A 14,328-nucleotide genomic window follows, 5' to 3' on the forward strand; every position below is an offset into this window, starting at 1 on the left:
AGAGAGCAGCCCTGGACATGTGCTTCTATAGGCAATAGCCTCAGTGGACACAGTTTAATTCAGGGGCTTAACTCAGAGAAATCTGGGAAAAGAGATACTGTGTTGGATCTCTTTCCATTTGGCCAGCTCTAGGGAGACTCCCTGTTCAGTATGTGGTCCACCAGTTGTCATGTCACTTGAGTCATAGTTTCCTTAAGGCTTAATTACTCTTGCTATATTGTATATAAAATAGTTGAATTGGGGATAATTCCCATGCCGAAGAGTTGAAAGAAATTGCACATTAACAAAAGTCTTTTCTTCTTATCTTTTAATCTGTTGTATAAATGTCACAAGCAGGATCCAATTTAATTACCAGGAAGACAGGTGATGTGATATATTATTTCTGCTGTGAGGAGCAGCAGTAACAGATACTGATCAGAATATGACCCTGATGATGCAGATCCAGTTATAACAGAAGGACAGGGGAGAAAAGACATTGCGTTCCCTTTGATGAGATGTGACAAAAATGCCAACAGTGAAAGAAAGCAAAGCTGCAATGTTTGCCTATTGCTGCTAGTATCTGTACTTATGTAATATTTCACTGAACACAAGAATTAATTCTGACACTCTAGTTTTTTTTTTTTTTTTTTTTTTTTTTTTTTTTTTTTCTTTTTGTCAGATGCAATAACAATATTCTGAATATTGCTTGGCTTTATCCAGGGTGAAACTGACTGAGTCAGAAATCACTTCTGCATGAATGTTGGTTTTATTCTCAGAAATCTCATCAGCAATAATCCAACACTGTGTACAACCAGATTAGTCTGTCTCAAATATTCTACCTGCATTTTCCACTGCAGCTGCTTTTACTTCCATGACAATATAAGCAGCAAATTTTATTGTCTTGCTGTATTTAAAAGCAGATGGGTCTTGGCCCACTTAACCCCAGGAGGATGTTGTGATTCCTTCTTTATCAAACAAACTTTTGGTATTTTGTTGCTGATTGAAGCGCCAGGATTTAGAATCAGTGCTAAGTTACACAGCACCATATTTCTTCTACAAGTCTTTGTATGTGTTTTGTACAGTTATATGTGTGTATAGGAGAAACATATCCATTTTGCTGCTGAATAGTTGTGAACTGTAATCTAAAATTCATGCATGAAACATTAAAAATGAAAAAGCTCTGAGACTGATAAATAATTCCCTAACTTACGTTCTTTGTTTACAGGCCTATCTAAATTTAGAATCATCAACACAAGCAAAGACTGACAAAATCATGACATTACTCTTTGAATCAGAAATTTTTTGCCAGGAAAGGTTGGGCCAGATGATTCTTGAGGTCCCTTTCAACCTGGTATTCTATGATTCTATGATTGAATTTATTAATTATGATCAGTCCAGTTGAACTTAGTAGTAGAATAATTCCAAACTGTGTGTCTCCAAGATGTATAAGTATTTGCAGGTCTTCTTTCACCCTTATTGACCTTGTCTCATTTTTTTCCACTAGGGAAGTTATATTAGTCACTATGGCAAAGGAATTATATGTGATGATCACTTTGAGGCTAATGCTAGTTCACGACAGAACACTCATTGATCTGAACTTGTCATAGAGATCTTTCCATATTTAAGATCCATTATGAGATTTCCATCTGTAATCACAGTCTTCCGATAACTGCTGTGCTACAAAATCCATCTGGTTTCTGTGTAAATCTAAAAAAGAAATTAGGTGGACAACTTTCACTTCTATTCCATAGGATGCAATAGCTTTAATTAAAATTGCCTCTCTTTCTGAGGATTTTGAAATGTTTGCTTTATTTTTCCTGTTCAGTGAGGTCTTTCTGTTCTTTCTGTGAAACTATCAAGTTCTGATTTTCTTCTGTGTTTACTCTTTCATTGATGGTTTTATGAGATCTTTTGGTGTCATCCACCCTTCTGTCCAAAGGCAACAATCAGCAACTCAGAGATGCTTCCTAATAATCAACATTTGTGTTTTCCAAACTAGGGGAGTATTACTGCTGATAGAGAAAGTCAGCAACAAAAAAATCCCCCTGTAAAATATAAAGTGGATAATAACATGTTTCATGTCCAGTAAACAAAACCAAGAAGCTGTCTGAACAAATAAAAAAACTTAACCAAACAAAAACACCCTCCCACAAAAAATCTCACACAGTCTGAAAGCTGTGGCTACTGTATGTGCAATAGACACCTTATAAAGCATGCTTCAGTTATTGCTGTAACCTGAGATCCACCATGATAGCTCTTAGTTGTGAATAAGGGTATTGAACTTTTTAAAACCTCTTTGCCACCTGGTCAAATTGTATTAGAGCTGGAACAGTCTATATGACTGGGCTGACCTTCAACGAAATAAAATGTAACCCTTTGAAAAGACGATTTAATCACTCTATAGAAGTGAAGCAGTGATATGTGCAGTCCCTGACAAAATGAGGTATGTGGGTGAATACACTGCTTAGTCATTGACTATACTACACATACAATAAATATTCACCTTGCTATGTGTTAATAGTACTTTTTGATTATAAAGTGTTCAAAATCTCATTATGGACAAAAAAGAAACACACCTCATATATAACCTGATTTATTGTTAGTGTATTTGAAATCTTAACAGTTTCGTCAATGAGTTATTATTAGTCCAGATGTAACTCTCAAAAATGTAAAAAAAAAAAAAGAGTAATATAAAAGGAAAAGAGTTAAAAATTTTACACACACCACCCCTTTTCATATCATAGATTCATACAGAATTACAGAATCATGGGATGACTGAGGTAGTAAAACCCCCCTGAAGATCATCTAGTCTAACCCCCGTGCTCAAAGCAAGATGAATTACAGCAGGTTGCTCAGGGCCATGTCCAGTTAGGTTTTGGATATCTCCAGGGATGGAGACTCCGCAACCACTCTGAGCAACCTTTGCCAGTGTTTCCCCTCCCTCACTGTGGAAAGTTTTTTCTTATGTTTAAGTGCATTTTTCAGCATTTCCATTTGTGCCTGTTGTCTCTTGTCCTGTTAATGGGCACCACTGACAAGGTTCTGGCTCTGTCTCTTTACTCCCCTTTTGAAGTATTTGCACACATTGATAAGATCCTCCTGAGCCTTTTCCAGGCTGAACAGTCTCAGGTCTCTCAGCCGTTCTTGACAAGAGAGTTGCTCTAGCCTATCCATCATCTTCATGCTCCTTTGCTGGACTCAGTCCTGTCTCTTGGTTTAAGTGTCTCTTGTACTGAGGAGCCCAGAACTGGACCCAACACTTCAGATATGGTGTCACCAGGCTTGTCCATTTGTTTTTATGCTGGTGGTGTGTTGACCCTTCCAATGTTTTTCCACATCCTAAGATGAATGATTTAATTCTGGTATGTGTGTGGGTTGTATAGCTGTCATCATCCCAAAACCTTTGCCGGGAGAAGTATGATCATAATGATAGTTTCTTCTTTGTTACACTAGGATCCATTTGGGATCGTATTTATTTACTTACTAACAAGCACTACACCTTGCTCTTTTGTCTGTGGTCTGCAAGTTCACATTATATCTGAATTTTCTGTGTGGTGTTTTTTATATATGTTAGATAGCTGTTTTTTCTTCTCTTTGTTACCCCTAAAACTGTTTTTGCCCAAATTAATGTCTGTATTTCTTTAACTGACCATTACCAAATTGTTTTCATCCTTCCAGTTTCTAGTTTTCCAGTGCCAGTCTGTGCTCATTTTCTTGTCACCATTTGCCAATAACCCCTTTACAGTGCACCTTGTGTCCCTCATTCAGGACTGCTGCTTCCATACCAGGCCCATATTCCTCTACACTCTGTCATTATCTTAGTGTCATAAACATTTAATTCCACACAGAATAGCTACTTGATATTACTGTCTTTATAAAATTATGGTTATGCCATACAGAAATTAACAAAAATAAGATAAATTAGGCTTGGCTACCTGTTCATTAGAAAAAAATCTGCTACACCTAAACAAACTAGTATGAAGTGGTAGACAGGTCAAAACAATTTCAGGCAAATCAAGCCTGATAAACCTCAGTCCTAAGGAACATCAAACTCAATATAAAGCCTGTGGCCTGTTGCTAACACTGGCAATGAATTCCACTTCACATAGAAGGAATCCATAAGGTATTTCTGGATCATGGTAGAAAGTTCTAAATGGTGAAAAAAGTCTGAAAAGTGGAGAAAAAATATGACATATATAAAGTTCATGGTTTATCTCTGTTTCAAATCAAAGTTTGCAGTGTGTTCTAAAGTGCTGGCTTGCTGGGAGTGTGAAGAAGTTGTTGCTGTGACATTTAGAGAGCAAGCATCCATAATTGAAAGATTAAACTTGATTTTTTTTTTCAAGGCAGATCTTGAAGGACTGAAAAATCAACAAGACTTGATTAATCAAGTCTGCAATGTCAACAGAAAAGCCTTTCAGGCATCATATTTGATGTATGTATGAATCATGAGCATCAAAAAGTACATACATTTGCAGAAAATGTACAAAAGCCGTTGTTTTGAAAGTTATACAGCCTGAAGCAACTATCCCAACAGGGACTTTGCCAAATAACAGTGTTCTGCAGTGAATTAATTACACTGCTAAGTATGTCAACATATTTATAGAGGTAGTCCTTGATGCATTTGTTCTAGTACACTCAGTGGAAAACTTACTAGAAATATCTCCAGAAGCAATCCAAGCTATCAATCTGCTTCAACAGTGCTAAGGCAAGAAAAGAGCACCTTGGCCACACAGGTAAAGAAAATTATACCTAACAACTCTTGGGTTCACTCTCTTGCCGTCCACAAAATCCTTGCCACTAAGATCATATTTGGAAACTCACATTAAGGATGGGTGAAAGGCGTGGCCTTCTAAGGCCATCAGAGAATTTTCGACTTACTGGCATTGCTTCATAGATAGGCTATGATTTCTTCTTTGTAAGCAACTTTTCTTTGCTGTCAGCTAATGAGGCTGTCAGCAGAAAAGGTCTAACATGATTCTTTGAACCAGGCTGTAGGCTTTTTTAATGACTAACATTTGTCCTTAGCTGGTGATGTCTTCAAAAATTCATTTTGTGTGCTGTGTCTAATCTACCTTCTTGACAGCTCCAAGCACCTAAATGAGCAGATCTTTTCTCTCCTGAGGCTGAAACTGAACCTTTGTTTACATGTAACTTGATAAAAGCATTCATCAGAAAACTTAAAGGCAGCTATTTTCTAAGCATATGGAACAAGTTTATCTTGTTTAAGATCTTATTGACAGAAAACCAAGAAGAGTGTCTGAGAATGTTACGGACCTGATACCCAGTGGTAGAATTGTTTTCCTGATGGGATGGGAAAGAAGTGCTTATCTGTCAATTTATTTGAGCTGCTATTGGCTATATTATATAGGTGAGTCATTTCGAAGTGAATAGTAAATGTCTCCTAAGACTGTGCTTTCTCTGTGACTTTTTATTTCCCAGCAGCTCAGAACTGTTTACTCTCTCTGAATAACAACCCAAGTTTCTCTGTAAAAGCCCTGACAATTCTTATTCTATTTCTATCTTCTGAATCAGCCTTCTTTTCTATCACAGTGCCAAAAAAACTATCACGTAAATACTTTTTGTCAAAAGTGATTATAGATTAAGTATTCCTGCAGATTTATCTTTGTTTAGAATGTCTTTTAATGTTTGCAAAGATTTATTCATCATCATATTCTTATGGTGTTTTGAAGTGTTGTCCCTTTAAAAATATTTTCCTACCTCCAAAAGACCATACTACATTTTATTGTTATTTCCAGTGTTATAAGAATCCCAAGAGAATTAAAAAAAAATATTTTCTCCCCTACAAATAAAAATTTCCATTCCAAAAAACTTTGAAACTCTTGTTCTACTAAGGCTACAGTCAGCTTTGTCTTCTACTAGAGCTAATTTAACATTTAGAGGGCAAGCTCTCAATCTGTACAAATATACAGAAAGAAAATCTGACAAGGAATGAAACTCCAGACTCTGGCACAGCTGTACTGAATGCCTCTTCTGTTCTGCCAGGCCAGCTTAGCTATCTTGCTTTTTCTTCCGTGCAGGCTGAGAAGCCCAAATCTAATTAAATAGCAGAGAAAAACAGGACATATAATTGATCTGTGAGAGCAGAAGGGGAATAAATTAGCATCGAAAAGTTTAAATGAAAAAATAATTTCAGTGTATTTATCAGATTGGCATTTGAGCCAATCCATTTGTTTTGGAAGCCATTTTTACAGTTAGCCAAGAGATAATCCACAATTTCACCCCCACCATGCTTTTTCCTTTCTAAAGGAGAAATAAAACTCTCTTGAAACATCTTCAGAATTTATCCTTCAAAGAAAAACAAACAAAAAGATTTAGTTACATACCATTTTCTTGTCCTTGCCATGTATCTAATATTCTCCCATAAGACACATATCCTGCCAAGACCTTTTTTATTCATCTACGTTTTATGTCATTTGTCTTCATGAAGTGCCACCTGGCCTTTTAAATTCTCTTTGGCAGAGTGCTCTGAATATTCAGATAAGACATACATAATCCATTGAAGGGCCAAGTCTGAGTTTCATGATTCTTGCTGAGAAGGGGAGAATGAATTAGGAACTGCCCTTCATATTATCACATTGTCATGTTCAAAGAATATTTAATATGTAAACACTATCTTATTCTGAGTATAATCTGCAGCATTATCTTTACAGATTATACAAGCAGGTGTACAGTGCACTTCATAGTCTCATTTTAAAGGAGCTGTAATTCCATATCTGCTTAGTGAGTCTCTGCTCCAACTCAAAGAGCATCATCATGCAAATAAGGACATAAATCTTGAGGAGAAGCAAATGCAACAGAAACTTATCTGTAAATGAACAAAGTTTCACAACCAGTCAAATATGCAGTATTACTCACTATTTGGTACACCACAGATGCTTCTAGCTTCTCTAATCTCAGTTTGTTCGATGTCTCCAGCGCTTTTATTTGACTCACTCATGACTTATGATCAGAGATGTCATGACATGCAGTTAAGCAGTGTAATTGTGTGCTGGGTGGGTATGCTGTTAGGGCTGTGGTAAATCACACTCTTCCATATGTTTGATAATATCCCCTTGTAGTGCCATAATCTCCGTGTCAAATATTATCAAATTTTCAAAGCTATGGGGCATGATGGATTGCTGCTGCCTTCCCTTGTATCCTTTAGAATAGGATATTTTGTAGACCTCACAGTCTTTCTTCAGCTGTCCATACTATGAACACAGTAGGATATTTTCATACCTCAAGACAGCAACTCGGGCACCAGGATTAGACAACTTTTTAAAAATGTAGACCTGGTTATTTTTCAGGACTTCCTGTAATTCATATTAATTAATTTAGAGGTGGAGGCAGAGCACAAATTATGCTTCATATGGAGAAAGCATGCAAAATTATCTTTTTCTTCTTCTCCCCTTGAAAGGAAAAAATGTTCAATTTTAATGATATTCTGAGATGGGTTATGCAAAAATTGACTGGAAAATGGGGGAAAAAGCCTCTACTCTGTCCCTCTAAGGAAAGGAGAAAGAAACACAGATATCTGCTGCAATTGTAAGAAGAAGATATTATCAAGGCTGAATTACATATGCAATCAGTGAATCATACTGGAAAGTGGTACAGTCTGTTATTAAGGAACATGTGGGCACTGGCCTTTGGAACCAAAAAGAAAAATAGACTGGAGGAAATTGAGCTATAGTGCATATTTGAATTTGATTTTCTGAATTTTCCTAAACACCATTATTCATTTCATACTCAGCTCCCAAAGGAATGTGAGAAATTGTTCCTGAAAAATTCTGTAATGTTTCACTATAGGCCATGATTTAATGTATATGGTTTTGCTTTAAATGTATCTTAATTGCTTTATTCATGTGTTGAAGTTTCAAAACCAGTGACTAGAACTGAGACTGAGACAAATTGGTGGGTGTTATCAGATCGAGGCTATAAATGTCTCCATTCAGAAGAAGGAAAATGTCATTTCTCTGGTAGTAATCCATAATTAAAAATTTTACATCAACATGAAAAGACACTAATGAGATATTTTTGTGAGTACAGAAGGATGAGTTGTTACTAAGGAGGCTGCCAAGATGTACAACACTTGCAATGATGTGCATCATTAGATGAAATTTCAAAATATTTAGGTGGGTGCATACAGAATTGTAGAAGACCCCTGTGGTTCTACAGCTCAGCTTTCCACTGTAAGCAATGAGTTGTTAATTCTGCTAATGTGAGTCTCTATTGGAAGTCAGAGAATAAAAATATTTACCCCAGAGTAATCCAGCATGAACTATAAATTTTTATTAGACTCATGATAAATACATTTTCAAGAGAATGGGGTAGCATTCTTCAAACCATACTTCACACTTTACAAAAACTTTTGATGGCTGGATATTTGCTATCGTTTTTTAGTGATTTGGATAAGTTCTTCAGCTCATTAGGCAGTTGAATTCTCTGTATGTGTGTCCCACTGTGCTCCCCTTGCTTACAGAAAACTCTAACACTGGCTCTTGTCTTCAGAATATTTCTTATTTCTTTTGTGTAGTCTTTCTGTCTACTCTTTCTTCCTAGAAATAGCAACTCATGGTCTACCTGTCTTAGTCCTACAGATTAAGCCTTCTACAGATTTTTCTTAAAATTTAAAGAACAGACTTATTTACAGGCACTGACACCACTGTGATTATATGGCTATGCAGAAGAGTAGAGATTTGCCTTGGCAGTTTAGATCATAAAGTAATAACTCTTCCACAGAAAATTTAAAAATTGCAAACCCCCCTCTAATCTCTAAAATAAAGTAGATGTTTTATTTTCATGGTGTCATTTTAGCTATATCTGACCTAGTGTAGGTGTGGGAATTTGAGGTCAACCTCTAAAATTGAGTCCCAGAAACTCAGTCAGAAATTACTGCAAAGATGGAGTATTTAAACTTTTATATTTGGCTACAGCTGGATATTATGAGGGTGGAAAGGTAAATCTGCAGTACAGCTAAAACTGCATTGAAAATTAAGAAAGTAATTGACATGAAAACCAATGCAAAAATCAATAGTTTTGGTGTTGGTTCCCCCCTGCACCCACAATGATATATCTTTAGGCTTATTAAACTTCCATGTGGCTTTTATTGTTCTCCTGTGTACTAAATAGGTAATGATGACTTGTATTATCTTGCTTATCACACAGAATCTGAATAAATAAATAAATAAATACACCTCTGAAGTACTATTTTAGGCATCTACTGCTTGTCACATAATGGGTAACTTAGTTGAAATGAAATGCTTTCATTATGAATGTTTTTCAGTGCTAGGATCTCTTTGTTTTGTTATCTTGTGTAAGACTCACTCAGACAAAGTAAATGTAGTGTGCATATGTCACTGTACATATGAGCTCACTTTTCTAGCTAGCTTTGGCTCCTCGTAACTCAAATTCTTTCTTAGGTGATGATTTAATAGTGGGAAAGGAAAGTCTGATGAAACTGTTACACATCGGAGGATTCTGCACCCATAACAGAGGTGAATTTTTGCTGATTCATGTTGCTGTTGCCATGCGTTGTAATGTTTCACTATCTAATTTATAGTTTCATTACTTCAGGTGGTCAGAAATGTATTTCAGTGGAAGATGAAGTTTCTGCATATACACATACACAACTGGTAAGAAAATTGCAACTTTCTACCACAAGAGTGGCTAGAAAATATTTCTTTTCAGTCAATTTGATGTCAGCCTGGAAAATATGACTCATGAAGTAATGCTAAACATTTTGTTTCAAATCACTTAAAACATTAAACTGATTATCTTTGTCAGTACTTATCTGAATCAGTTTGTAATTTGATCACGAGTTCTTTTCAAGAGCCTGTAGCACTTGAAAAAATAGTATCCCTCCGTAATGAATGCAGACCTCCCTTTCACAAGTGGGAAAATCAGGAGATCCATGAAGCTCTTGGTACATTTTGAACCTGACTTCTAAAAGAGCATGGAGAAATTATGCTCTTGTACTAAATTTCTTACAAGAAAATATACCAGATTGTTTAAAAAATGTTTTATGTTGAACTGACTAGAAAAGAATTAAAGAGGAAACATTTTAATTTTGGGATGAGATTTATTTTTACTAGAAATGACAGAAATGACTCTCTCATCTTTCCAAATTAAATTGTTGAGATTATGCATAAGAAATTTCAATTTTTACTACATATTGGAATAAAACTAGAAGTCAAAATTCTACCATTAAAAGTTCTCCAAGACATAATTTCTGTATCTTCTCAGAAGACAAACTAGAATAAAAAATTATGAAAGGAAGAAATGTAGGACACAGAAAGATAATGAAGACAAAGTTTGTAGGTGTGTTTTTGTAACTGACAGTATGTTAAACTTGGACCTGTCACTTTATTCTAAAATAAAGACTTCTTTTCACATTTTAAAACATCCTTTTGTTACTGTTGCTAGTAATATTTTTTGGAGGACTTCATCAGGCAGAATAAAAAAAGGATGGAAGCTAGCTGCTGAAATTTCCTATATGCCTATAAAGAGGTTCCCACCTTTCCTTAGGACAGTATGCCAAAATGGATCAGGTATTTTTGTGAACAGCTAATAGACCAAATAGTTCTGAAAAGCAGGAAGTAAAATGGGAAGATCAGTCTAACAGATGAGGCTCTGAGCAGTCATTATTTTAGGAGTGTGGATCTAATGAGTAGTAAACAAAAACATCCCTTAATTAAATGGACTGTTTTTGAAAATTAGAGGTCAGACACTCAAAGTAAATGGCATCCAGTTATGTATGTGTCATTTGCATACTTATTTCTTTCACCCAGTACAATTGTATGTCCTTCCTGATTGAGGAATCATTATACTTTTTTTTTTTTTTTTTTAATTTTTTTTAAATTCTTTCTATGTATATTGATATTTTTAGTGTTTAATTTACAGTAATGTCAGAAACTCCGAAGACAGTTATGATAACATTACTAGATTGTTTCTTAGCATGCTAATAATTACCTTCAAAAATCCCAGATTTGGCTAGATATTTTACTGAATTTCTAAGTCAGAGATACGTTCCTTTTGGAAACTTCAGTTTCAATTTAGTAAGCCTGATGTGTCCCACCACTGACTAAAACTTTTAGATGAGAATATGGATTATACTTCATCTTGAATTTCTCTGCCATAAAGGAAATATTATGTATGTTTTTCTTAAGTCGTTGAACTTCTGAATTCCTTGGGCAATCATATCTGGCAATAACATTGGTGTTTCTCTGTCTGTTACCAAGGGAAGTGCTTATATACATATCAATATATTTATTGTAAGAAGTAATTTTAATAAATCTTACCATTTCATTTTCAGGTTTTGAAAGGTGGCATACTGTACTTAGAGAGAGTGTATGTCCTTGGCAGATAATACCAACCTGAAAATAAATGGGTTTGAAGAAATAAAACAGAAAGAGAGATCATTAGGAAACCAGCAAGCTGTTGAAAGAACAGACAGCCAGATACTGTTCATAAAGATTTGAAATGCTGCAGTGTTTTCTTTTATGGCAGTTCTCATTCAGAAAGGTCATGATGGTATGGAGGATGAAGGGTTATCTTTTATGATTTCTGGCAATTTAAAATAGTGTAAACAAATAAATTCTAAGAATGAGAAAATGTTTATCAGCCTTCAGAGACTTTGCAAGCGTTTAGTTAAATTACTGAAGTGCTATGAGTGTCATAGGAGGTGATGAGAAGATCAGTAGCTATAGCCATACTCTGTAGATTTTAATACCTCAGAGAAACATTAACACAAATTCCATGCAATAATAAAAGCAGAAATCTAAAATCAAGGTATCATTACATAAAATATTTCCTGAGTTAACAGGCAGGATGGAAAGAGCATTACAAAATGGGTGACATTTCTATGTAGGAAAGAAAGGAAGAAGACATTTGATAAGCAAATGGGGTCAGACAATCTGTGGAGGGTGGGGTAATGTTCTATTTATTTCATTTTCTACTGCCTTTCTCTAATAAAACATCACCATGGGTAATATTGGGGCAGCTTCCTACTTCTGGATATTAGTTAAAAAAATAAGTTGGTAGTGTTTTAAAGCAGTCAAGGTAGTCAGTAGTAAAAGGTCCCTGTTTTGAGCATGGATATAGGCTCAGGTAGTTGATGAACTATAAACACTTTTCTCAAAAATAGGATTGACACTGTCAGATCCCCATTCCTTGAGCATGTAAAGAATATTCAAGCCCCACTTCAACTCACTTCCTAAACAGAATCGCAAGGTGCTGAGTTCTATAACTGTAGCCAACAGTTGATCATGCATTTAACATTAGTGACTTTTTTTAAGCATCTGTTGAACATTATGCCATCTGGATGTAAGTGTGGTGGTCAAAAGTTTTGTGAAGCTACCTGCAGAGAAAAGAAGGAAATTTCTTGAGACCCTCTTTCTTCTCCCTCACATGCCTCTGTTGCCAACCATCCTTTCTTAATTTGGGCAAATTTTAAAATTATTCATAATGTGGAATGATTAAATTCTTATGAGTATAGAAAGATGATGCTACCTTTACAATTTTGTTCTGGAAACGTTTTCAAACAGGGGCTATCTAATCTTTTATGAAATTCAAGCTACTAAACTAAGCATAAGAAGTATATTATGATACTGTGAGTATAATAAGCAAGAAAATAGTATGAGATACAATTTTCATAGCTAAGTTCAAGGATTTCTTATAAGTCAAGTTTGAAAAGATGACAAAATGTAGACATGTTTGCCTATATTTTTGTTTTAGGTGGTGGTTATTATCCACAAATAAATTACGAGTGTTAAAAAGGTTACACCTATGAACAGAGTTATAATTTTATCATGAACAAATAGAAACTACTGCCTATAAAGATTTACTCACAATACACACTATATTGTTTAGATTTAAAAAAAAAAAAAAAAAAAAAAAAAAAAAAGAAAAACTCTTAATGGATTTTTAATAGTGAGGTTTGCATATTTTGAGCATACAGTTTTTATTGACATCAAAATGACTGTAGTGAGTTGACCTTAGTTGGCCAATAAGTGCACACCAAGCTACTCTATCACTTCCCCTTCATTAACAGGATGGGGGGGAAAATATGAAAAAAAGCTTGTGGGTTTCAATAAGGACAGGGAGATCACACAGCAATTAATCTCATGGGCAAAACAGACTCAACTTGGGGAAATGAAGGATAGTGAGAAATAAGAACAACACTAAAAAAATCCTTCCACCACCATTTCTTCTTCCCAGGCCCAACTTCGCTTCTGACTCTATTACCTCCTCCCCTTGGGTAACACAGAGGATGGAGAATGAGGGTTGTAGTCAGTTCATAACACTTTGTTTCTGCCTCTCCTTACTCTTCATGCTGTTCGCCTACTTCAGCATTCAGCCCTTCCCATGGGATACAGTCCTTCATTAACTTCTCCAACATGGGTCCTTCCCACAGGCTGCAGTTCTTCAAGAACTGTTCCAGCATAGATTCTTTCCACAGGGTGCAGTCCTTCCAGGAATGGACTGCTCCAGTGTGGGTCCCTCATGAGCCACAGGTCCTAACAGAAAACCTGGTCCTGCATGGGCTCCTTTCCATGGGCTGCAGCTTCTGCCAGGAGTCTGCTCTGGCATGGGCTTTCCATGGGGTGCAGCATCCCTCAGGGCATGTCCACCTGCTCTTGTGTGGAGTCATCCATGAACTGCACTGTGGAGATCTACTCCACTGTAGTCCTCCATGGGCTGCAGGAGAACAACCTGCTTCACTGTGGTCTTCACCCTCTCTTTCACTGACCTTGGTGTTTGCATAGCAGTTTCTCTCACAGTTTCTCACTTCTCCCTTTGTCCTGGTTTGGGCTGAAATAGAGTTAATATTCCTTTTCAGGGACTAGATGAGTGTTGTGTTTTGGATTTAGCTTTGGGTTTAGTATGAGAAGAATGCTGATAGCACACTGATGTTTTCAGCTGCTACCGAGACTTCAAGGACTCTCCGACTCCCCTTGTCCTGCTCGTGCGCAAGTGCACAAGAAGCAGGGAGGGAGCACGGCCACAGCACCTGACCCAAACTGGCCAATGGTATTGGTTAGCAGGTGGTGAGCAATTACATTGTGCATTGCCTGTTTATATATTTCTTTTTTTTTTTTTTTTTTTTTTTTTTCTATCATCGTTATTGTTCTCGTTTTATTGCCATTATTAAACTGTTCCTATCTCAGCCTGCGAGTCTCCCTTCACCCCTCCGATCCACTCCCCCATTCCCAGGTGGGGAGGGGGAAGGGAGGGTGACCAGCTGTGGTGGTTGGTTGCCAACCAGGCTCAAACTACAACACCCTTACAGCTGTTGCACAACAATTTTTCTCCCCTTTTTAAATATGTTATCACAGGGGCACTACCACC

This window comes from Tyto alba, unplaced genomic scaffold (assembly GCF_018691265.1).
Source record: "Tyto alba isolate M040663 unplaced genomic scaffold, T.alba_DEE_v4.0 Super-Scaffold_45, whole genome shotgun sequence".
Taxonomy (NCBI): Eukaryota; Metazoa; Chordata; class Aves; order Strigiformes; family Tytonidae; genus Tyto; species Tyto alba.